The sequence below is a fragment of the Ovis aries genome, chromosome 25 (genome assembly GCF_016772045.2).
Source record: "Ovis aries strain OAR_USU_Benz2616 breed Rambouillet chromosome 25, ARS-UI_Ramb_v3.0, whole genome shotgun sequence".
Lineage (NCBI taxonomy): Eukaryota > Metazoa > Chordata > Mammalia > Artiodactyla > Bovidae > Ovis > Ovis aries.
The window spans coordinates 18,479,090-18,505,886 of NC_056078.1; the positions used below are offsets into that span (position 1 = coordinate 18,479,090).

Here is a 26,797-nt window from a genome sequence, read left to right on the forward strand (position 1 = left end):
CTCCATTTTGTTAAAGAAGACTCCATTTTGTAAAAATTTCCAGAAAAGAGCTTCTTGGAAAGCCCTTAACCTCACCCCACCACCCTGGGACCAATCAGAACCCATGGCAAGCCCAGGAAATGGGAACCAATCAGAACCCAACACCTAACCCTTCCACAGAAGGTAACCAGTTAGATGTCTCCTAACCCGGAAATTCCAGTTTTTCAAATTTTCCGCGTGAGAATACCCTATATAAACAATGAAACCCAGAGCTCGGGGCTCCTCCCTATAGCTGCTGCGTTGGTATCGGTGGGAGCCCCAGCTCGAGCTTGGTAATAAAAACTCTCTTGCTTTTGCATCGGATATTGGCTCCCTGGTGGTCACTGGGAGATTTCGAGACTTGGGCATAACATTTGGGGGCTCATCTGGGATCTCCCACCGGCTCCACAGGAAGAGCAATTCAGAGAGTCATCTGCAGCTGGTAAGCTTTTTTCTATCTTTCTTTTCTTTTCTGGCAGGGCCTATTTTCTGAGACCAGTATACGACTCAGGTGGATGCGCCGGAGAGTCACCAGTGGGGGTCGTTGGGAGACATCCCCGACCCTGGTGGGGGCGGACGGAGTGCCCCTGTTCTCTGTAGACGATAATGGGTCTTTCCTGCTGAACGGCTGGAGGCTGTCGTCGTTTGGTTTTACCTCCGGACTCCCAGAGGTGTATTTCTCCTGTCTCTCTGTCTGTCTGTGTGGCTGTTCGTATTGTCTGTGTTAATTTACCAACATCTGACTGATCCCGGGACGATGGGGCAATGCCATTCTAGCCCCACACCTCTATTCTTGGTTACTGGTAATTTTAAGGAGGTCAAGATGCACGCTCATGACCTCAGTGTAAAAATTAAAAGAAAGAAATTAATCACTTTTTGCACCACAGAATGGCCGACTTTCCATGTAGGCTGGCCCTCAGAGGGCACCTTCGACTTGGGAACCGTACACCGAGTCCGAGATGTCATCTTCTGACCGTGGATCAGTTCCCTTTGTCAGCACATGTGTCTCCTCGGACAATTCATTTCCGAGTGTTAGACAAGAGCCCAGTTTCGGGCCCTGGAAGGGGTCCCTTTTCCTGCAACAAATGGCGACTCTGGCGGGGACTCTTCTTCACTGAGACTGACATCCTGACCACTCGGGGTACTCGGGCCAGCTTGCCTGCCAATGGACCAGACCCAGCGACCGCAACTGGGACCCTTTTGTCCCTGGTCTCCTCCTGACGCAGACAACTGGCCAGAGTGCTCCGACCAGTAAGGAACAAGAGACTTTAGTGATCTCTCTCCCCTTCTCTCTGTCTCTTCTCCTTAACCCTTCCTATCCTTCCCTGTTTTCCTAGTCCCCCGGTCCTGGATGCAGGAATCTGGTCGAAGGGCCCTCAGCCTGAGCTGAGGATTGGAGACTGATCACCACCTCTTGGCAGAGAACTCGAATTCTGGTTCTGATTTCTGGTAGGGCCGAGTTCCAGTCCTCCCTTCTCTGGAGGCCCAGGGAAAAGTCCTGTAACGCCTGGATGTCTGTAGGTGGCAGGAGACGTCTGTAAGGCCACCCCTTTTGCACCCCGCTCCCGCCTCCTCCCCCTTCTTCTTTCAACCTGGCTTCCTTTCCTCCCTTGAAATCTTTGATGTTAGTACTTAGATCTAAAGTTCTGTGTCTCTATAGGAGGTTTTCTGAGACTGTATTTTTGTATTTAAGGACTCCTGGTGGAGCCGAGGTTAAAGCATCTGCCTGCAATATGGGAGACCTGGGTTCGATCCCTGGGTCGAGAAGATCCCCTGGAGAAGGAAATTTTGCTTTGTCTGGCTACCATGTGGTTTACACCTGCCGCTATTTTGTTAAAACTTGATTTTCTTTCCCTGTGCCTTGAGACCAGGGCTCTCAGGAACACTAATCTAGACCATCTCTAACTCCTGACACTGAGGAAAAAGGGAAAAAAAGACTTGAAGCTAGATCTTGCACTGTGTCTGTCTAAATATGTCTTGGTAATATTTTTGTGGTTAATTTGTATATGAGCTCTATTTATTTGGCTTAAAAAAAGGTAAGTGCTTACAAATCAAGTAATTCTAAATTAAACAATAAATTCCAGGTTCATGTGAACTGGGAAATATTCAGTGTTAAATACCTGATATTAATGTTTGTTTGTTGACCTATCTAATATAGACATATCTTAGAGTAATTAACGTTAGGTAGAATATTTTCATTGTACCTAGGTTTAATATAAGTTAAATATTATACCTGTTACAAGTTTGTCAACAAGGAAATTAGAGTCAACTAGGTCCAAAATGGTGGAGCTGACTTTCACTAGACCTTGAGCCTACACCCATGGTGACATATCAACAAGCTAAAAGGGAAGAATTCACCTAGATTTGTTAGGCAAAATCTGTGATAAGCCTTTACCTGTGGTGTGTGTTTCCCAGCCCTATTTTATTTTAAAAGTTCAGTCTGAGACTCTATAAATGTTTCAGCAAAATAAAAAGCGTATAATCAATTATGGTTATAAAAATCATCAGACCAAAATTAGTGAGAACAGACCTATTTTGCAAACAAACTAGCCTTGATTTGGTGGTATTTAATAAAAATAAGGGTAACTTTAAGGAGAAAAGGATAATTCAAAATGTTAAATACCAGTTTGTTAATGGAGGTCTGCGTCTAGTAAGACTCATCTCTTAAATAGTTCTTTGATGTTATGTGATATTAATGTAAAATTTAATTGAATTCTTGAAAAACACCCTAAGTTTGTTTCTGACGCTTATCTCAGTAATCTATCTTTGGATGAAGATCAGATGCCTCATGACCTGCAACCAGGACTGAAAAAAGACATAATTTAAGGGACTGTATCCAACATGGATGGAAGGACTTTTATATCAGGAAAAACTACACTACACCAGGATGAGAAGATGACGACATCAGAGGTAGACAGCTTCCCCGAGATGCGGGACCTGATTCGTATGATCATTTATGTTTTCTTGACTTCTTAGACCTTTGCATATAAATCAAATGGTTTTCTATCATAGGCCTGATCCTATGCTAGTTTTAAAAATCAACCCAGTTATTGGGTTTGTGGCCAATTACCTGTGTCTAGTTCTGGGTTACCTTGGTAAATTTCTCTACTACCAGACTCTAACTGGTTGGCCCTGAGAAAATTTACTTAAAAATTAAATCATACTAAAGATAATCAGTCTAGTAACACTAGAAAACTGGGCTATGTGCCTTATAGATGGTGCCAATATATAATTACCCTGGAAGATAAAAGATTCTACAGGGCAGACTAAGTCAGATGACCTGAAGATATACTGGGCTACATCTAATGGAAGTTCTTAACATAAGTCTTACTTGTGACTTTACTAATACTGCTGGCTATGTTATTTGTATTTCACCTGTTTTACAAAATTGCTGTTTCTTACACTGTCAAATATGTGTGTGTGGCCTCTAATAGAATAATATATAGTCCCATATGAGATCGATGATGGTAACAGTGTAACTCTAGATATGGCAAGAAGCAACAAGAGGGAATATTTTCCTGGACCAAAAAGCTAGTAAGACAGGTGGTCCAGAGAATTTTGGATGCTGTTTTATGGCCTAGTCCAGTAACAGAACATTGAATGGCCTGTCAACAGAATCTTTGCCAAACCTGAGGATGGACATTCTCAGCACCATGGGATAAAATGGTCATGAAGTGCCCCCCTCATAATCATGGTCAAGCTTATGAGCAAAAAGGGGCTCTGCCAACTGAAGACTGACACTCGCCATCTACATCTACAGAGATTAAATCATGGCTGCTGCAACTGCTGACTTTCAATGCCCCTGAAAGGAGTTCAGGGTGAAAATCAGGAATGAGGCACTCTGTGCTCTGGGAAAAACTGGCAGAACAGGCCTTCAGATAGTTAGATCTTTTCAGGAGAAGATTTTATGAGTCCCGATTCTTGCATCTTCTTGTACCTAGAGAAACACTGACGTCATTAACGGTGAAATCTGTTTTGGCTATTAAGGAAAAGTTTACAATTAAAAGTCAAAATAGAGTAGCTATGGTTCAGATATCCTGGGAAACAACTAGGTGATGCTATGGGTGTACTTTCAGATTAGACCTTGTATTGCTAAACACATGAGTTTTCTCAGTCGTGTCAGGCTTGGATGCCACCATTTTCAAAACAAAGTCTGCTGGAAGCTAGTAACCTTACTTTTTATAAAACTATGCAACTGGCTACATGGCTACAAGTCTCCCTAAAGTGCCAGGTCCATACTGGGTTTCAGGCCTATTCTTCTAAAAAGAAATGAGATTTATTTTGTCTACTAAATTCCAGTTATCACTCCTCCAACTACTTCTAACTGGGTCTGTTACACCAAAATGGCAGACCATGGGATTAGGATTTTAATCATACAAGACTCAGATCTAGAACTTGGAACTCAGAAATACTTCCAATTCAGTGTCTATACTCCAAGCTGGGGCAGTCCTATGCCCCATTTTGACAGGAAGTTATCACAGTCATAGTTGCCTAGTTCCCTAAAGTTAAAACTGAGCAGGACTCTGTGTGGCTCTGGAGTACAGATCCGATCTGTGTTCTCCATTTCTTATCTGTAGGATATAGACTTTGTTCAGCCTCCTTGACCTTCCCTGAATTCCAAAGCTTGGAGTCAAACAATTGCTAAGCAGGGAAGGGAGGGTCTACAAAACCAGAAACAATCAAAGGTTGGTACAGCCTCCAGACAGAGTCCTGGTTCCTACTCAAAAAAATATGCATAACAATGTCTTTGAGCCCCCACCCAGGTGGAAGATGGTAACTTCAGACTGAACACAAGATTCCTGGAGCAGAGCTCTGTTGCCTCACCACCAACCAATCAAAAGGGGTCACAAATCCTGCAACCCTCACCCCAAATGTTGCCTTCTGTTTCCGGGGACCAGAGATGACCATCCTGTTAGGTCTCCTGTTTGGCCCTTGTCTATTTCATCTCTGAGAGGGGCCAACTAAATTGCTGTTACTACAAGGGTAGAAGCTGGTTTCATATGTGGAAAACCCAAACTTAGATCAGGTAGAGAGAGAGACTTCTGCTCTGTTAGGCAGGCCTACACTCATGCACAGCAGGAAGAAGTTACAGAAGAAAGAGACCTCCACCCCAATTCCCAAAAAGTATCTTGAGTATAAGTCTCTCAGAGGGCCTGTGTGCTGCCTTAGGGGAAGAACGTTGTTTTTATGTGAATCACTCGGGGGTAGTCAAAGAGTCCCTGGCCAAGATAAGAGAAGGGCTGAGTCAGAAAAAAAAGAAAAAGAGAAATGTCTCAAATCTGGTTTGAATCCTGGTTCAATTCATCCCCCTGGTTCGAAACTCTCATATCCTCCTTGGTGGGGCCCCTGATTATCTCGTTACTACTGCTCACCTTCGGGCCATGCTTACTAAACAAATTGGTGGCCTTCATTAAAAGCCGCATCAACACGGTGCAGCTCATGGTATTCAGATCCCAATATGTGGCCCTACCAACTGTCCCCTTAGCAGGAGACAATATAGAGCTGACCTCAGACCCATGATTGGGTCTGTCCTGGATCCTAGAGAAGGGGGGAATGAAGGACCTAAGCTACTCCATTTTGTTAAAGAAGACTCCATTTTGTAAAAATTCCCGGAAAAGAGCTTTTGGGAAATCCCTTAACCTCACCCCACCACCCTGGGACCAATCAGAACCCATGGCAAGCCCAGGAAATGGGAACCAATCAGAACCCATGGCAAGCCCAGGAAATGGGAACCAATCAGAACCCGTGGCCAGCTGAGGAAATAGGAACCAGTCAGAACCCAACACCTAACCCTTCCACAGAAGGTAACCAGTTAGACATCTCCTAACCCAGAAACTCCCGTTTTTCAAATTTTTCGCGTGAGAATACCCTATATAAACAATGAAACCCAGAGCTCAGGGCTCCTCCCTATAGCTGCTGCATCGGTATCGGTGGGAGCCCCAGGTCAAGCTTGGTAATAAAAACTCTTGCTTTTGCATTGGATATCAGCTCCCTGGTGGTCATTGGGAGATTCTGCGACTTGGGCATAACACTCTCCTCAATGTACCTATGCCTTGCCTATCTTGTTGATTCTTCTCCTAGATAAAAAGAAGTATGAGTGAAGAATTAAGTAGTTAAAAAATGATTATCTCTTTACTGCCTATAGTCCCATAGCAATCCTACAGGCAGATCTCACAGGCCAGAAAACATCTGGAGAGTTAGTCAAACCTGCATGCAATGGAGAATGACTCAGAATCCAACCTCCTGCATCAGTGATTCTCTAAGGTCCCCCTGCACACACACTCACTCTGCCAGCCACCTTTTCCTTTTAAAAACTGCCATAACTGAGCAGAAACTTTGAGTTGATCTTGGGACATGAGTCCACCGTCTTTCCAGATTGTTGGCTTATCTGCCTGTGGTCTGTCTCAGAAGGCAAGAGAAGCCCCAAAATATAGCACGGTTAGTTTTTATGTTCTTGGTAGTTTCATTGGCTAATGAGTGGGAGGATTATTCTAACTCTTTTGGGGAAAGGGCAGAGATTTCCAGGAATTGAGCTACTTGCCCACCTTTTGGTCTTTATGGTTGGCCTTGGAATTGTCATGGTGGCTGTGGGTGTATCATTTAACTTACTGATGTATTACAGTGAGTGTATACTGAGGCTGAAGGTCTAGTGGCAGTCAACGTCTACTGTCTTGGACCTATTTGGTTCTAATCAGTTTATGTTGTGTCCCTAGACTATGGCATTCTTTAAATTTGTGCCCTGACCCCTTCCTTTCTGTTCCAATTTTGCTGGAAGTAACAGAAGCCACCTTGTTGTTGTTCAGTCCCTAAGTCATCTCAAACTCTTTGTGACCTCATGGATCACAGCACGCCAGGCTCCTCTGCCCTCTACTATATTCCAGAATTGTTCAAATTAATGTCCGTTGAGTCGTTGATGCTATCTAACCATCTTATCCTCTATTGCCCCCTTCTCCTTTTGCTTTCAATATTTCCCAGCATCAGGATCTTTTCCAATGAGTCAGCTCTTCATATCAGGTGACCAAAATATCTGAGCTTCACTTTCAGCATCTGTCTTTTCAATGAATATTCAGGGTTGATTTCCTTTAGGATTGACTAGTTTGATCTCCTTGCAGTCCAGGGGACTTTCAAGAGTCCAGTACCACAATTCAAAAGCATCAATTCTTCCGTGTTCAGGCTTCTTTATGGTCTAACTCTCATATCTGTACATGTCTGCTGGGAAAATGATAGCTTTGATCATATGGATCTTTGTCAGCAAAGTGATGTCTCTGCTTTTTAAGACACTCTCTAGGTTTGTCATAGCTTTCCTTCCAAAAAGCAAATATCTTTTAATTTCATGGCTGCAGTTACTGTTTGCAATGACTTTGGAGTCCCAGAAAATAAAATCTGTCACTGTTTCCACTTTTTCCCACTCTATTTGCCATGAAGTTTTTGGACTGGATGCCAAGATCTTAGTTTTTTAAATGCTGAACTTCAAGCCAGTTTTTTCACTCTCCTCTTCCACCCTCATCAAGAGGGTCTTTAGTTCCTCTTCACTTTTTGTCATGAGAGTGGTATCATCTGCATTTCTGAGATTGTTGATATTTCTCCCAGCGATCTTGATTCCAGCCTGTGATTCATCCAGCTCAGTGTTTCTCATGATATACTCTGCATAGAAGTTAAAAAAGCAGGGTGACAATATACAACCTTTACATACTCCTTTCCCAATTTTGAACCAGTCCACTGTTCCATGTCCAGTTCTAACTGTTGCTTCTTGATCCACATACAGGTTTCTCAGAAAATAGGTCAGGTGGTCTGGTATTCCCATCTCTAGAATTTTCCACAGTTTGTTGTGATCCACATAGTCAAAGGCTTTAGTGTAGTCAATGAAGCAGAAGTAGATGTGTTTCTGGAACTCCTTTGATTTCTTGATGATCCAAAGAATGTTGGCAATTTGATCACTGGTTCTGCTGCCTCTTCAAAATCCATCTTGTACATCTGGAAGTTCTTGGTTCATGTACTGCAGATGCCAAGCTTGAAGGATTTTGAGCATAACCTTGCTAGCATGTGACATGAGTGCAATTGTAGGGTAGTTTGAACATCCTTTAGCATTGCCATTCTTCGGGATTGAAATGAAAACTGACCTTTTCCAGTCCTATGGCCACTGCTGAGTATTCCAAATTTGCTGGCATATTGAGTGCAGCACTTTCACAGCATCATCTTTCAGGATTTGAAATAGCTCAGCTGGAATTCCATCACTTTCACTAGCTTTGTTTGTAGTAATGCTTCCTAAGGCCCACTTGACTTCATACTTCTGGATGTCTGGCTCTAGGTGAGCAACTATATCATCATGGTTATCCAGGTCATTAGGCCTTTTTTGTACAGTTCTTTTGTGTATTCTTGCCACTTCTTCTTCAGCATTACTGGTTGGGGCATAGACTTGGACTACTGTGATACTGAATGGTTTGCCTTGGAAACGAACAGAGATCATTCTGTCGTTTTTGAGATTGCATCCAAGTACTGCATTTCGGACTCTTTTGTTGACCATGATGGCTACTCCATTTCTTCTGAGGGATTCCTGCCCGCAGTAGTAGATATAATGATCATCTGAGTTAAATTCACCCATTCCAGTCCATTTTAGTTCGCTGATTCCTAGCATGTCGACGTTCACTCTTGCCATCTCTTGTTTGACCACTTCCAATTTGCCTTGATTCATAGACCTGACATTCCAGATTCCTGTGCAATATTGCTCTTCACAGCATTGGATCTTGCTTCTGTCACCAGTCACATCCACAACTGGGTATTGTTTTTGCTTTGGCTCCATCCCTTCATTCTTTCTGGAGTTATTTCTCCACTGATCTCCAGTAGCATATTAGGCACCTAATGACTTGGGGAGTACCTCTTTCAGTATCCTACCATTTTGCCTTTTCATACTGTTCATGGAGTTTTCAAGGCAAGAATACTGAAGTGGTTTGCCATTCCCTTCTCCAGTGGACCACATTCTGTCAGACCTCTCCACCATGACCCGCCCATCTTTGGTTGTCCTACGGGCATGGCTTTGTTTCATTGAGTTAGACAAGGCTGTGGTCCTAGTGTGACTAGAATGACTAGTTATCTGTGAGTATGGTTTCAGTGTGTCTGCCCTCTGATGCCCTCTTGCAACACCTACCATCTTACTTGGGTTTCTCTTACCTTGGGCGTGGGGTATCTCTTCATGGCTGCTCCAGCAAAGCACAGCCACTGCTCCTTACCTTGGATGAGGGGTATCTCCTCCCACTGCCCTTCCTGACCTTCAACGTGGGATGGCTCCTCTAGGCCCTCTTGTGCCTGCACAGCCACCACTCCTTGGGCGTGGAGTTGCTCCTCCCAGTCACTGCCCTGGCCTTGGACGTGGGGTTGCTCCTCCCAGCCGCCATCCCTGGCCTTGGACGCGGGGTAGCACCTCTTGGCCGTCACCCATGGCCTCGGATGCGGAGTAGCTCTCGGCCAGTAATCCAAGTCTATGCCCCATCCAGTAATGCTGAGGAAGCTGAAGTTGAACAGTTCTATGAAGACCTACAAGACCTTTTAGAACTAACACCCCAAAAAGATGTCCTTTTCATTATAGGGGACTGGAATGCAAAAGTAGGGGGTCAAGAAATACCTGGAGTAACAGGCAAATTTGCCCTTGGAATGCGGAATGAAGCAGGGCAAAGACTAATAGAGTTTTGCCAAGAAAATGCACTGGTCATAGCAAATACCCTCTTCCAACAACACAAGAGAAGACTCTACACATGGACATCACCAGATGGTCAACACCGAAATCAGATTGATTATATTCTTTGCAGCCAAAGATGGAGAAGCTCTATACAGTCAACAAAAGCAAGACCAGGAGCTGACTGTGGCTCAGATCATGAACTCCTTATTACCAAATTCAGACTGAAATTGAAGAAAGTAGGGAAAACTACTAGACCATTCAGGTATGACCTAAATCAAATCCCTTATGATTATACAGTGGAAGTGAGAAATAGATTGAAGGGCCTAGATCTGATAGATAGAGTGCCTGATGAACTATGGAATGAGGTTCGTGACACTGTAGACGAGACAGGGATCAAGACCATCCCCATGGAAAAGAAATGCAAAAAAGCAAAATGGCTGTCAGGGGAAGCCTTACAAATAGCTGTGAAAAGAAGAGAAGCAAAAAGCCAAGGAGAAAAGGAAAGATATAAGCCTCTGAATGCAGAATTCCAAAGAATAGCAAGAAGAGATAAGAAAGCCTTCTTCAGTGATCAATGCAAAGAAATAGAGGAAAAGAACAGAATGGGAAAGACTAGAGATCTCTTCAAGAAAATTAGAGATACCAAGGGAACATTTCATGCAAAGATAGGCTCGATAAAGGACAGAAATGGTATGGACCTAACAGAAGCAGAAGATATTAAGAAGAGGTGGCAAGAATACACAGAAGAACTGTACAAAAAAGATCTTCACGACCCAGATAACCATGATGGTGTGATCACTCATCTAGAGCCAGACCTCCTGGAATGTGAAGTCAAGTGGACCTTAAAAGCACCACTACAAACAAAGCTAGTGGAGGTGATGGAATTCCAGTAGAACTGTTTCAAATTCTGAAAGATGATGCTGGGAAAGTGCTGCACTCAATATGCCAGCAAATTTGGACAACTCAGCAGTGGCCACAGGACTGGAAAAGGTCAGTTTTCATTCCAAGTCCAAAGAAAGGCAATGCCAAAGAATGGTCAAACTACCGCACAATTGCATGCATCTCACACGCTAGTAAAGTAATGCTCAAAATTCTCCAAGCCAGGCTTCAGCAATATGTGAACCATGAACTTCCTGATGTTTAAGCTGGTTTTAGAAAAGGCAGAGGAGCCAGAGATCAAATTGCCAACATCCGCTGGATCATGGAAAAAGCAAGAGAGTTCCAGAAAAATATATTTCTGCTGTATTGACTATGCCAAAGCCTTTGGCTATGTGGATTACAATAAACTGTGGAAAATTCTGAAAGAGATGTGAATACCAGACCACCTGACCTGCCTCTTGAGAAATCTGTATGCAGGCCAGGAAGCAACAGTTAGAACTGGACATGGAACAACAGACTGGTTCCAAATAGGAAAAGGAGTACGTCAAGGCTGTATATTGTCACCCTGCTTATTTAACTTATATGCAGAGTACATCATGAGAAATGCTGGACTGGAAGAAGCACAAGCTGGAATCAAGATTGCCGGGAGAAATATCAATAACCTCAGATATGCAGATGACACCACCATTCTGGCAGAAAGTGAAGAGGAGCTAAAAGCTTCTTGATGAAAGTGAAAGAGGAGAGTGAAAAAGTTGGCCTAAAGCTCAACATTCGGAAAACGAATATCATGGCATTGTATGGATGTGAGAGTTGGACTGTGAAGAAGGCTGAGCGCTGAAGAATTGATGCTTTTGAACTGTGGTGTTGGAGAAGACTCTTGAGAGTCCCTTGGACTGCAAGGAGATCCAACCAGTCCATTCTGAAGGAGATCAACCCAGGGATTTCTTTGGAAGGAATGATGCTAAAGCTGAAACTCCAGTACCTTGGCCCCCTCATGCGAAGAGTTGACTCATTGGAAAAGACTCTGATGCTGGGAGGGATTGGGGGCAGGAGGAGAAGGGGACGACAGAGGATGAGATGGCTGAATAGCATCACTGACTTGATGGACGTGAGTCTGAGTGAACCCCGGGAGTTGGTGATGGCGTGGTGGAGGCCTGGCGTGCTGCGATTCATGGGGTCGCAAAGAGTCGGACACAACTGAGCGACTGAACTGAACTGAACTGCCACTTCCTAATTTCTTTTGCTTCTGTTTGGTCTTTACCATTTTTGTTCTTTATCATGCCCATCCTGTCATGAAGTGTTCCCTTGGTATCTCTAATTTTCTTGAAGAGATTTCTAGCTGTACCCATTCTATTGTTTTTCTCTCTTTCTTTGCATTATTCATTTAAAAGGGCTTTCTTATCTCTCTTTGCTATTCTCTGGAACTCTGCATTCACTTTCCCTTCTCCTTTGCCTTTTGCTGTCTTCTTTCCTCAGCTATTTGTAAAGCCTCCTCAGACTACTTTGCATTCCTTTTCTTTGGGATGGTTTGGGACACTGCCTTCTGTACAATGTTACTAACCTCTGTCCATAGTTCTTCAGGCACTCTGTCTACCAGTTCTAATCCCTTGAATCTGTTCATCACCTCCACTGTATAAGGGCTTCCCTGGTAGCTCAGTCAAGAATCTGCCTGCAGTGCAGCAAATCCAAATTCAATCCCTGGGTCAGAAGATCCCCTGGAGAAGGAAATGGCAGCCCACTCCAGTATTCTTGCCTGGAAAATCCCACGAACAGTGGAGCCTGCTGGGCTACAGTCCATGGGGATTGTAAAGAGTCAGACATGACTGAGCAACTAATACTTTCACTTTCACTATATATTCATAAGGTATTTGATTTAAGATTTGAATAGCCTAGTGCTTTTGCTACTTTCTTCAACTTAAGACTAAATTTTGCAATAAGGAGATCATGTTCTGAGCTGCAGTGAACTCCAGGTCTTGTTTTTACTAACTGTATAGAGCTTCTCCATCTTTGGCTGCAAAGGACATAATCAATCTGATTTTGATACTGATCATTTAATGATGTCCATTTGTAGAATCATCTCTTGTGTTGTTGGAAAATGGTGTTTGCTATAACTGCTATGTTCTCTTGACAAAACTGTTAGCCTTTGCCCTGATTCATTTTGTACTCCAAGGCCAATCTTGATTGTTATTCACAGTATCTCTTGACTTCCTACTTCTGCATTGCAATCCCCTATGGTGAAAAGCACATCACTTTTTTGGTGTTAGTTCTGGAAGGTATTGTAGGTCTTCATAGAGCCAGTCAACTTCAATTTCTTTGGCATCAGTGGTTGGGGCATAGACTTGGATTTCCGTGATGTTGAATGGCTTGCCTTGGGAACAAACTGAGATCCTCCTGTCATTTTTGAGATTTCACCCAAGTACTCCATTTCAAACTCTTTTTTTTTTTTTTTGTTAACTGTGAAGGCTGTTCCATTTCTTTTAAGGGATTCTTGCCCACAGTAGTAGATATAATGGTCATATGAATTAAATTTGCCCATTCTCATCCATTTTAGTTCACTGATTCCAAAGATGTCAGTGTTCATTCTTGCCATCTCCTGCTTGACCTCGTCCAATTTACCTTGATTCATGGACCTGACATTCCATGTTCCTATGCAATATTGTTCTTTACAGCATCAAACTTTACTTTCTCCACTAGACACATCCACAACTGAGCATCATTTCCACTTTGGCCCATCTGCTTCATTCTTTCTGGAGCTATGAGTAATTGCCCTCTGCTCTTCCCCAGTAGCATACTGGACACCTTCCTACACCTTCCAGAAGGGGGCTCACCTTCTGGTATCATACCTTTTTGCCTTTTCATACTGTTCATGGGGTTCTCGTAGCAAGAATATTGGAGTAGATTGCCATTTGCTCCTCCTGTGGACCACATTTTGTCAGAACTCTTCACTACAACCCGTCCATCCTGGGTAGCCCTGCACAGCATGGCTCACAGCTTCACTGGAGTTATGCCAGCTCCTTCACCATGACAAGGATTCTATCTATGAAGGTGCTACCTTATTGGAATAGGTTAAAGAGAGAATGAGAAGTTAGAAAAGTGAGATGAAATATTACAAAAAATGTGACGATGATCTTTTTGTACGGATACAGAAAGATTTCCAGGATATGTTGTTTGGTGAAAGGTAGAGATAGTGTGAATACTCTGGCACTACTGCTGTATGGTTCCTTGAGTGTATTTCTCCAAGCACTTACAAGATGTCTTCAGCAGTGGGTCCATGAATCAGCCTTTGGAATTTTTGAAGCGTATCAATGTATTCCCTGGTGGCTCAGTTGGTAAAGGATGCCTGCAATGCAGGAAACTGGGTTTAATCCCTGAGTTGGGAAGATCCTCTGGAGAAGGGAATAACAACCTACTTCAGTATCCTTGCCTGGAGAATTCCATGAACAGAGGATCCTGGTGTGCTGCAGTCTGTGCCGTCACAGAGTCAGACACAACTGAGCGACTAAGCACACGCACACACACATGGGAGTATTATTTTTTGGGTTGCCATTCCCTTCTCTAGGGAATCCTCCCAACTCAGGGATTGAACCCAGGTCTCCTGCATTGCAGACAGATTCTTTACCCTCTGAGCCACCAGGGAAGCCCAATAATAGTGCAGAAGAGAGAAGTTAATTGCAGGAGCCGCATGCCTGAGGGGAGAAAGAAACCAGTGCTGGTTGATGAGATAAATTTATTCCTACTGTGATAAGAGAGAGTACCACTTCATAGTCTTAAGTGTCTCAAAGTAGGGAGGGTAAAGCCAGGATTTAGGAGGTTTGGGAGACTGGTTTAAGGCAGGTCTTTCAACATAGGGTGGGATAAGGGCTTGGTTAGGATTAGGTAAGGATTGTCATATGATGGTTAGGATCTGTGGACACAGAAAAGTGAAAGTGAAGTCGCTCAGCAGTGTCCAACTCTTTGTGACCCCAGGAACTGTAGCCTGCCAGGCTCTTCTGTCTTTCCAGACAAGAATACTGGAGTGGGTTGCCATTTCCTTCTCCAGGGGATCTGAAAAACCCAGGGATCAAACTCAGATTTCCTGCATTGCAGGCAGATTCCTTACTGTCTGAGCCACCAGGGAAGTGCATTAAAGAGATTTAAAGGAATCATTCCCAAATATCTCATTATTTTATTTTTCTGGGAAAGATTGAAGCAAGGTCATCAATTAAGAGTAAAGGTGAGGTAAAGTTAACCAATAAAATATGCCTAAGCCATCAAAAGAAAAAGGAGGGGTGAGGGGGCAACTCCCAGATCCCACATGCTTCAACTAAGGATTTGTAAGATCCCAAGGGCCAAAACTAAGACCCGGAAAATATAGATAATCTAAGAGTAAGGTCTGGTATGCAACCCTGAATATTCATTGGAAGGACTGATGCTGAACTTCGATCCCCTGATGTGAAAAGCCAATTCATTGAAAAAGACCCTGATTCTGGGAAAGATTGAGAGCAGGAAGAGGGAGCAACAGAGGATGAGATGGTTAGATGTCTCACCAACTCAGTGGGCATGAGTTTGAGCAAACTCCGGGAGAGAGTGAAGGACAGGGAAGCTGCGCTTGCCGCAGTCCATGGGGGTGCAGGAAGTTGGACATGACTCAGAGACTGAACAATAATGTGGTGTGCAGGAGGTCTGAAGAGGGAAGAAAGGGAGAATATTACTGCTTTGAAACATAAACAACAGAAGGTACTTACGGAAGGACAGTATCAACAGGAATATAGTTGGCTGACCTGGTGTCCTCCTAGCCTCTCAGCTAAAAGGAAGTCCCAGTCTCTCAGATGTAGCTCACTATTCCCCGCAGAAAAATCTTAAAACCACTGTCAACCCCAAAGCAATTTTATAGCTATAGATCTGAAGTCCCTCAAAATGTCTTTGTAGCAACAAAGATTCTTATTTCTCATTTTAAGACTAACAAGCTGTTGGAAGGGTTGCTTGTTCCAGATCAGGAGGTATTTGGCCACAGGAGTGAATTAGGTTTCTCTAATTTCCAACATAGAGAATCACTCAAAACTTTGAAATTATAATGTTTTTTGGCTTCTAGTCTTCTCAAGGTTTTAAAGATCTTTAGGCCAAGTTTTGTTTTTCAGACTCAGGGCACTTGACATACTTGAGACACTGGGAACTCCTAGCACTATTTGGAAAGAACTTGAGTTTCTTCAGATTTGGAGTTTGGAGAACTACAGCTTTGGAAGTAATATTTTGACCTTAGTTATCACTCAGGGCAAGGCAGGTGAGTAACGGGGAACAGAGATCCCAGGTATGTTTTAACTGCTTAATATGTTGTGTTTATTCAATTTGGAACAAAATGAGACAATCAAAGGGTTTATTATGAATGAGAGAGAGAGGCTCAAGCTTTATCATATTGAATGATGAAGACATGCCCAAAACTGGCCTAAAATTGGGGGACAGCTTAAATATTCACAACCAACAAATTCAGTCATTCTATTCAAAAGATAATTGGGGAATTTACGAAACAAATTAACTCAAAGTGCACCACACACATGGCATCCAGGAGGATGATACACACTTCAAGTTGTAAGATACAACTTCTGTTCTCAGTCTTATCTGTACCATATCTGTATCTCTGGAGGTGTATGAGTAATTTCATCTGGAGGTAAGTGTAAAATTCTGTCTTCTAAGCCCTGAATGCTTTGGCACTTTCTAGCTCTATTCCAGAGATGCCTTAGTTATTGCCTGTTGCCAAGAATAAGTCTCCTTTAACTACTATTAAATAGAAAATAAGAAAATGACACAAAGCAAAGGAGAGTCACTTAATTCTGCTGGAGTTACAGAACCAAAACCATTCAATTGTTTCTGAATATTTAGAGACTATTTTGGAGTTTGATATTGAATATTAATCTTATCTTGGTTTGTGTACAAGAGTTGAAGCAAATCAATTTGTTTTTTACAGTTTGAGATTCAAGTAAAAGAATGTTTTCAGTGACTTACTCACAGGTAATATTGACATTCAGGACTATGAATGTTGTAGTATCCTTCTGTTCTGAGGATCCTCAGCCCACCATGAGGTACCCTGGGAGTGGATATATTCTGCTTTGAAAATGCTTAACTGGAAAGTATAGGTATAGACCTTTAAATACACATCTTAACTTTCATTGAATTATTTAACATCATTGCTATATTAAAATTTATTCATTTTTCTAAGAATTTATTTTTAAAAAAATTTATCTGGTTGTGCCAGGTCTTAGTTGTGGCATGTGAGGTCTTTAATTGCAGCATGCATGCCCTTAGTGGTGGCACGTGGGATCTAGTTGCCTGACCAGGGATCAAAGCTGGGTGCCCTGCACTGGGGTCTTAGAGTCTTAACCACCGCATGCAAAGTATTAGGTGGACCACTATGGGGAATAATCAGTTCAGTTCAGTTCAGTCACTCAGTCGTGTCTGACTGTTTGCGACCCCATGAATCGCAGCACGCCAGGCCTCCCTGTCCATCACCAACTCCTGGAGTTCACTCAGACTCACGTCCATCGAGTCCGTGATGCCATCCAGCCATCTCATCCTTGGTCGTCCCCTTCTCTTCCTGTCCCCAATCCCTCCCAGCATCAGAGTCTTTTCCAATGAGTCAACTCTTTGCATGAGGTGGCCAAAGTACTGAAGTTTCAGCTTCAGCATCATTCCTTCCAGAGAAATCCCAGGGTTGATCTCCTTCAGAATGGACTGGTTGGATCTCCTTGCAGTCCAAGGGACTCTCAAGAGTCTTCTCCAACACCACAGTTTAAAAGCATCAATTCTTCAGCGCTCAGCCTTCTTCACAGTCCAACTCTCACATCCATACATGACTACTGGAAAAACCATAGCCTTGACTAGATGGACCTTAGTCAGCAAAGTAATGTCTCTGCTTTTGAATATACTGTCTAGGTTGGTCATAACTTTTCTTCCAAGGAGTAAGTGTCTTTTAATTTCATGGCTGCAGTCACCATCTGCAGTGATTTTGGAGCCCCCAAAAATAAAGTCTGACACTATTTCCACTGTTTCCCCATCTATTTGCCATGGAGTGATGGGACCAGATGCCATGATCTTTGTTTTCTGAATGTTGAGCTTTAAACCAACTTTTTCACTCTCCTCTTTCACTTTCATCAAGAGGCTTTTAGTTCCTCTTCACTTTCTGCCTTAAGGGTGATATCATCTGCATATCTGAGGTTATTGATTTTTCTCCTGGCAGTCTTGATTCCAGCTTGTGTTTCTTCCAGTCCAGCATTTCTCATGATGTACTCTGCATAGAAGTTAAATAAGCAGGGTGACAATATACAGCCTTGACGTACTCCTTTTCCTATTTGGAACCAGTCTGTTGTTCCATGTCCAGTTCTAACTGTTGCTTCCTGACCTGCATACAGATTTCTCAAGAGGCAGGTTAGGTGGTCTGGTATTCCCATCTCTTTCAGAATTTTTCACAGTTTATGGTGATCCACACAGTCCAAGGCTTTGGCATAGTCAATAAAGCAGAAATAGATATTTTTCTGGAACTGTTTTGCTTTTTCCATGATCCAGCGGATGTTGGCAATTTGATCTCTGGTTCCTCTGCCTTTTCTAAAACCAGCTTGAACATCAGGGAGTTCATGGTTCATGTATTGCGGAAGCCTGGCTTGGAGAATTTTGAGCATTACTTTACTAGCATGTGAGATGAGGGCAATTGTGTGGTAGTTTGAGCATTCTTTGGCATTGCCTTTCTTTGGAATTGGAATGAAAACTGACCTTTTCCAGTCCTGTGGTTACTGCTGAGTTGTCCAAATTTGCTGGCATATTGAGTGCAACACTTTCACAGCATCATCTTTCAGGATTTGAAACAGCTCAACTGGAATTCCATCACCTCCACTAGCTTTGTTCGTAGTGATGCTTTCTAAGGCCCACTTGACTTCACATTCCGAGATGTCTGGCTCGAGATTAGTGATCACATCATCATGATTATCTGGGTCGTGAAGATCTTTTTTGTACAGTTCTTCTGTGTATTCTTGCCACCTCTTCTTAATATCTTCTGCTTCTGTTAGGTCCATACCATTTCTGTCCTTTATCAAGGCCATCTTTGCATGAAATGTTCCCTTGGTATCTCTAATTTAGAGGTAGTTAAAACAGCATCTAGGGTCAAAGTTTCTGCACTTGAACCAAGATGGTATTTACAGTCCACTCAACACCATGCTCAGTCTTAAACAACTAAATCTATGGTTGTTGTTGTTTTCCAGTTGCTAAGTCATGTTCAACTCTTTGCCACCCCATGGATCACAGCACAGGCTTCCCTGTCCTTCACTATCTCCCAGAGTTTTCTCAGATTCATGTCCAGTGAGTTGGTGATGCCATCCAACCATCTCATCCTCTGTTGCTTGCTTCTCCCCCTGCCTTCAATCTTTCCCAGCAACAGGGTCTTTTTCAATGATTGGGCTCTTTGCATCAGGTGGCCAAAGTATCGGAGCTTCAGCTTCACCATTGGTCCTTTCAATGAATACTCAGGGTTGATTTCCTTTAGGATTGACTGGTTTGATCTCCTTGCTGTCCAAGGGACTCTCAAGAGTCTTCCCTAGCACCACAGTTCAAAGCATCAATTCTACAGCACATAGCCTTCTTTATGATCCAACTCTCACATCCGTACATGACTAGTGGAAAAACCATAGCTTTGACTGTCTGGACTTTGATTGGCAAAGTGATGTCTCTGCTTTTTAACACACTGTCTAAGTTTGTCATAGCTTTCCTTCCAAGGAGCAAGCATATTTTAATTTTATAGCTGCACTCATCATCTGCAGTGATATTAGAGCCCCCCAAAATAAAATCTGCCACTGTTTCCACATTTTCCCCATATATTTGCAAGAAGTGATGGCACTGGATGACATGATCTCAGTTTTTTGAATGTTGAGTGTTAAGCCAGCTTTTCACTCTCCTCTTTCACCCTCACCAAGAGACTCTTCAGTTCTTCGCTTTCTGCCATTAGAGTGCTATCACCTGCATATCTGAGGTTGTTGATATTTCTCCTGGCAGTCTTTATTCCAGCTTATGAGTCATCCAGCCCAGGATTTTGCATAATGTACTCTGCAGTTTCTCTTTAAAGTTAAAGGCAGTCCTACCTTTTATACATTATAAAGTTGAAAATGAGAGGGACTTCCCTAGCAGTCCAGTGATTAGGACTCTATGCTTCCACTTCCGGGGGTACAGGTTAAATCCCTGATCAGTTCAGTTAAGTCACTCAGTCGTGCCTGACTCTTTGTGACCCCATGGACTGCAGCATGCCAGGCCTCCCTGTCCATCACCAACTCCCGGAGTTTGCCCAAACTCATGTTCATTGAGTTGGTGATACCATCCAGCCATCTCATCCTGTGTCATCCCCTTCTCCCGCCTTCGATCTTTTCCAGCATTAGGGTCTTTTCTAATGAGTCAGTTCTTCGCATCAGGTGGCCAAAGTATTAGAGTTTCAGCTTCAACCTCAATGAATGTGGAAGTCCTTCCAATGCATTGGAAGGAAATACTGATTTCCTTTAGAATGGACTGGTTGGATCTCCTTGCAGTCCAAGGGACTCTCAAGAGCCTTCTCCAACACCACAGTTCAAAAACATCGATTCTTCAGTGCTCAGCTTTCTTTATAGTCCAGCTGAGAGTGTCATTTCCTAGGCAGGTTGATAAGAAGTCTAGGGGTCCCCAAGGAGAGAGGGGTCTGGAATTCTCAAGGAAGAAGAAAGGACAAACTTTTTTCCTTCTCTACATTCCTTAGGATTATATAACAACAATGGATTATGCCTGAGGACAGTCTCTGGATTAAACCTTCTGGCTAATTCTGTATGGGAGTAGACCTGCTCTTTATAAGGATTATATAACAACAATGTATTCTGCCTGAGGACAGTCTCTGGATTAAACCTTCTGGCTAGTTCTGTTATCTTAAAATGTAAATTATGGGAGTAGGTCTGGTGAGGTCTTTACAACCTCCAGACATTCTTTGGATTCATTGGAGAGTATATAACTTCATTGCCTATACTAACAAGTGGGTACTCTTTCTGCCCCCTTCTGATGCCTATGTCAGAAGCTTTCTCTATCTCCTTTATACTTTAATAAAACTTTATTACACAAAAGCTCTGAGCGATCAAGCCTCGTCTCTGGCCCCGGATTGAATTCTTCTTCTCCGGGGGGCCAAGAATCCCGGCGTCATGATTCAACAACAACAACCTTTCACAACTCTCACATCCATACATGACTAATGAAATCCCTGGTCACAGAATTGAAATCCCACATGCCGTACAGGCAGTCCAAAAAAAAAAAAAAAAAGGAGGGAAAGAAAGGAAGAGGGGCGGAGTTTTGCATTCCTATTCAGGACAAGGAATGACCCAACAGGACGATGAGTCCTCATACCTGTTAAAGTATTTTTAAAGTAATACAACATTATCACAACTGCCACTTGGCTGACAGTGGTTCTATGATCACCTGATTTCAGAGATGGTAAAATGGGAAACAATACAACAGTAAGCACCCAGGTCCACTACCCTGCTTAGACAGAGAACAGTTGCCCACATTGTCATGACCCCCTGTCACTCTCCCTCCTTCCCACCTTAGAAACAGTCCTTGTTCTAAACTTTGAGTTTATCATTCCTTTGTTTCCTCTTCTGTTTTACCAAAAATGTACCCTAAATCAGGGGTCCTCAACCCCCAGGCCTGGTCCCTAGCCTGTTTGGAATTGGGCAGCACAGCAGGCAAGGCCAAGCAGGCAAAGCTTCAGCTCTATTTAATCGCTTACAGACTCATACCAAAACCCTACCAGTGAGTGGCAAGTGACAATTAAGCTGCATCTGGTGACAGGCTCTGAGTCTGAATTTGACACTTATTTTAGTCTGCATGTGGCCCACCCATTATTTTATGTGCCACTTCCATCTGTGCCTCTTTCCCACACTGTGCAATTGTCTCAGTCACAGTTTTTGTAAGCCCCAAAGCTAACCCTCACCAAAATGAGTAAAAAAATGAACATTACTGGAGAGCTTCTTTGAAAAGAGGGAAGGACCCAATGATGAGACAGCATAAGACTGTCAGGAAAAAGAAAGCTGAATTTGAAAGAAAATATCAAAAGTCCTACTTAAATTATGCATTCACTGCAACAGGTGATTCACATCCAGCCTGCTTTGTACAGTATGTGGAGACCAGCTATCCAACGAAGCCATGAAACCTTCAGAACGTCAGTGTCACATGGACACCCTGCATTAAAAGATAAGCCTTTGGAATTTTTCAAGACAGAAGCATGAACACAGAGAACAGAAGCAATTATTGAAGGCCATCCCTTTATCAAATGTGTCTGCACTGAGAGCATCATTCTTAGTGGCTAACCACATTGTTAAAGTGAAGAAACCCTTTACTGTTGGTGAAGAGTTGATGCTGCCTGCTGCTAAGGACATTTGTCATGCACTTTTAGGAGAAGCTTCAGTTTAAAAGATTCCTCTTTCAGCTAATGCCATAGCTAGATGAATTGATGAAATGGCAGAGGATATTGAGGTATAATTGTTAGAGAGGATTAAGGAGTCACTGTAGTATGCAATCCAGGTTGACGACTCTACTGATGTTGACAACAAGGCAACAACGCTTGCTTTTGTGTGATATATTTTTTCAGGAGGATATGTTATATGCACTTTTGTTGCCAACCAACACCACAGATACTGAACTATTCAAGTCTTTGCGTATTAGGAGGACTAAACTGGTTATTTGTTTCAGTATATGCATGGATGGAGTGTTTTCTATGACTGGACGATTTTCTGGTTTTACTACTTGGGTCAAAGGGGTCGCTTCTGAATGTGAGTCTATGCAGTGTGTCATTCATAGAAAAATGCTGGCTAGCTGAAAAATGTCTCCTGAACTTAATATTTTGCAGAATGTTGATTAAAATTATCAACCACATTTAACTCATGTCTGTTCGACCAGGTCTGTGAGGAGATGGATACAGCGCACACATCTCTTTCTTAAAATTATTTATTTTTGGCTGCGTTGGGTCTTTGTTGCTCATGGGGGCTATTCTTCTTTGCAGTACATGTGCTTCTCATTGCGGTGGCTTCTCTTGTTGTGGAGCAAGGCTCTAGAGCATGGGTTTCAGTAGTTGCAGTGTATAGGCTCCTCAGCATGTGGAGTCTTCTCCAGCAAGGGACCAAACCCATGTCCCCAACATTAGCAAGTGGATTCTCAACAGCTGGACCACCAGGGAAGTCCTACACACATCCTCTCTTAAAGCCATTTCACTTCTGCATATTAGATGGTAGATCTGCCAGGTGGTAGATCACTGGCCAGAGTTTCTGAGTTATGAGAGCTGCTCCAGAGATTTCTTTTAGCAAAGCAGTTACCACTGGCAGCACATTTCAGTGACACAGAATGGATCACAAAACTTACTTACTTGTGTGACATAGTCAACCTGCTCGACAGACTCAATCTGTTATTGTAGGGAAGAACAACTGTTTACAAGTTGGCAGATAAAGTGGCTGCATTCAAAGCCAAACTGAAATTATGGGGGCAATGAGTGAATATTGGGATTTTTGACACGTTTCAAACATTAGCAGAGATTTTGAAAGAAACTGATCTAGAGTCTTCTTTGTCCCAGCTGATGCATGATTACCTATCTCAGCTTTCAAAAGAATTTGAGCATTACTTTCCAACCACAAAAGACCCTCAAACTGGTGAAGAATGGCTCTGAGATCCATTGGTGAATAAACCAAGTGAATCAGTTTTGTCTGTGCTAGAAGATCAACTTCTTGAGATCACAGATGATGGTGGCCTTAAAAGTATGTTTCAGACAACTTCAGATCTCCATGCATTCTGGGTTAAAGTCAAGGCGGAGTATCCCAAGATTGCCACAAGAGCACTGAAAAGCCTGCTTCTATTTCCAACATTCTGTCTATGTGAAGAAGGATCTTCTGCAGTGACAGCAACAAAAACAAGATTATGGAGTAGACTGGATATAATCAACACACTTCTGGTCTCCTGGCCTCCCATCACCCCCGGATGGGACCATCTAGTTGCAGGAAAACAAGCTCAGGGTTCCCACTGATTCTGCATTATGGTGCGTTGCACAGTGTAGTAATAATAGAAATAAAGTGCACGATAAATGTAATAGTTTCACCCTGAAACCATTCCCTGTAGCCCCCAGCTCATGGCAAAATTGTCTTCCATGAAATTGGTCCCTGGTGCCAGAAAGGTTAGGGACCACTGTTTGAAACAACACATTGTTTGTTCTCGTTTATGATGTGGTTGGTGAGTGGAACTATGCCACACATGTTCTTCTGTGGCTTGCTTTTTTTTTTTCACTGAAGCTTAGTTGAAATTCGTGCATGATAACATGTATGACTGCTATTCGTTTTCCATCACTATATAGTACCTCACTGCCTGACTGTCCCCAATTCATCAGTTTTTCTCAGGTCCTGCAGTGAGCTCATGTACATGTATGCTAAGTCACTTCAGTCATGTCCAACTCTTTGTGACCCTATGGACTGTAGCCTGCCAGGCTCCTCTCTCCATGGGATTCTCCAGGCAAGAATACTGGAATGGGTTGCCGATACCGTCTCTAGGGCATCTTCCTGACCCAGGGATCAAATCCACGTTATTTATGTCTGCCTGCATTGGAGGTGGGTTCTTTACTGCTAGAGCCACCTTGGAAGCCCCTTTGTGAGCTCAGTCATTACTAAAGCTGTTTGTTTTATTGAAGCTGAGGGAGTGGGGCTAATTGTGGCCAAAGCCAGGTCAACATAATCCTCATCATCATTTATATCGTAATTATTATTAACTAACATGAGGAATTAGTTGGCATGTCAAGAAACATTGGGGAGCCATTTTGTAGGTGAGGAATCATGAATAAAGGAAGGTATCCTTGAGAAAAATTACAAAGGCAAAATCTTCATGATTGGTAATTTTTTTGGATTTTGGAAGTGAGGAAAAGGAAGGGTCAAAGATGAAAGAATGGTGGAGTCATGAGCTGAACTAGGAAAGCCAGGAGCTAGAACTGGTCAACTCTTTTGTGTCAGGAGTACAAATGGAATGAATATCCAGGTCAGGAAGTAGGTTGAGGATAAAGGAATAATTTTAAGTAGAATTTTTTTTTTTTAAGCCATGCCATGCAGGATCTTAGTTTCCTGTTGCTGTTGTTCAGTCGCTCAGTCGTGTCTGACTCTTTGTGACCCTGTGGACTGCAGCACGGCCAGGCTTCCTTGTCTTTCATCATCTCCCAGAGCTTGCTCAAACATGTCCATTGAGTTGGTATGCCATCCAACCATCTTGTCCTCTGTTGTTCCCTTCTCCTCCTGCCTTCAATCTTTCCCAGCATCAGGGTCTTTTCTAATGAGGTGGCTCTTTGCATCAGGTAGCCAAAGTATTCAGCATCAGTGCTTCCAATGAATATTCAGGATTCATCTCCTTGCAGTCCAAGGGACTCTCAAGAGTCTTTTCCAATACCACAGTTCAAAAGCATCAATTCTTTAGCGCTCAGCCTTCCTGATGGTCCATCTCTCACATCCATACATGACTACTGGAAAAACCATAGCTTTAACTAACAGAGTAATGTCTGGTTGGCAAAGTAATGTCTTTGCTTTTTAATACACTATCTAGGTTTTTCATAGCATTTCTTCCTAGGAGCAAGCATCTTTTAATTTCATGACTGCAGTCATCTTTCAATTTCATGCATCTGCAGTGATTTTGGAATACAAGAAAAGAAAGTCTGTTACTGTTTCCATTGTTTCCCCATCTATTTAACATGAAGTGATGTGGCCGGATGCCATGATCTTCATTTTTTGAATGTTGAGTTTTAAGCCAGCTTTTTCCTCTTTGCTTTCTGGCACAAGGGTGGTATCATCTGCATATCTGAGATTATTGTTATTTCTCCCAACAATCTTGATTCTGGTTTGTGCTTCATCCACTGTGGCATTTCTCATGTATATTCTGCACATATGTTAAATAAGCAGGGTGACAATATACAGCCTTCACGTACTCCTTTCCCAATTTCAAACCAATCTATTGTTCCATGTTCAGTTCTAACTTTCTTCTTGACCTGCATACAGGTTTCTCAGGAAGCAGGTAAGGTGGTCTGGTATTCCCATCTCTCAATGAAATTTCCACAGTTTGCTGTGATCCACACAGTCAAAGGCCTTAGTGTAGTCAATGAAGTGGAAATAGATGTTTCTCTGTAATTCTGTTGCTTTTTCTATAATCCAACAGATGTTGACAGTTTGATCTCTGGTTCCTTTGTCTTTTCTAAATCGAGCTTGAACATATGGAAGTTCTCGGTTCACATACTGTTGAAACCTAGATTGGAGAATTTTGAGCATTACTTTGCTAACGTGAAAAGAGTGCAATTGTATGGTTGTTGGAACATTCTTTGGCATTGCCTTTCTTTGGGATTGGAATGAAAATTGACCTTCTCCAGTCAGTCCTGTAGCCACTGCTGAGTTTTCCAAATTTGCTGGCATATTGAATGAAGCGCTTTAACAGCTCCTTCCGTTAGGATTTGAAATACCTCAGCTGGAATTCCATCACCTCCACTAGCTTTGTTCATAGCGATCTTTCCTAAGGTCCATTTGACTTCACATTCCAGGATGTCTGGCTTTAGGTGAGTGATCAGACCATTGTGGTTATCTGGGTCATTACAATCTTTTTTATATAGTTCTTCTGTATATTACTGCCACCTCTTCTTAATATCTTCTGCTTCTGTTAGGTCCATAACATTTCTGTCCTTTATTGAGCCCATCTTTGCATGAAATGTTCCCTTGAGATCTCTAATTTTATTGAAGAGATCTCGAGTCTTTCCCATTCTGTTGTCTTCCTCTATTTCTTTGCAGTGATCACTGAGGAAGACTTTCTTATCTCTCCTTACTATTCTTTGGAACTCTGCATTCAGATGGATATATCTTTCATTTTCTCCTTTGCCTTTTGTTTCTCTTCTTTTCTCAGCTGTTTGTAAGGCCTCCTCAGACAACTGTTTTGCCTTTGTGCATTTCTTTTTCTTAGGGATGGTTTTGATCACCGCCTCCTATACAGTGTTACAAACCTCTGTCCATAGTTCTTCAGGCACTCTGTCTACCAGATCTAATGCCTTGAATATCCATCATTTCTACCATATAATCATAAGGGATTTGATTTAGGTCCTACTTGAATGGCCAGTGGTTTTCCCTATTTTCTTCCATTGAAGTCTGAATTTTGCAGTAAGGAGTTCATGACCTGACACACAATCAGCTCCTGGTCTTGTTTTCACTG

At 42.7% G+C, this 26,797-nt stretch overlaps 1 long non-coding RNA gene across 2 annotated transcripts in view; it reads left to right on the forward strand.

The window, feature by feature from the left end:
- Nucleotides 1–254: 254 nt before the first annotated feature.
- Nucleotides 255–26,797, forward strand: part of LOC132658630 (uncharacterized) — a 42,199-nt gene continuing 15,656 nt past the window's right edge. The window contains exons 1-3 of one of the 2 annotated variants that reach the window (XR_009598497.1): nucleotides 255–460; nucleotides 2,775–2,928; nucleotides 15,688–15,830. This is a non-coding gene — a long non-coding RNA (uncharacterized LOC132658630). Of the gene's footprint in view, nucleotides 461–592; nucleotides 2,929–15,687; nucleotides 15,831–26,797 lie in introns of those variants that run through there. The other variant, XR_009598496.1, reaches the window with a different exon arrangement.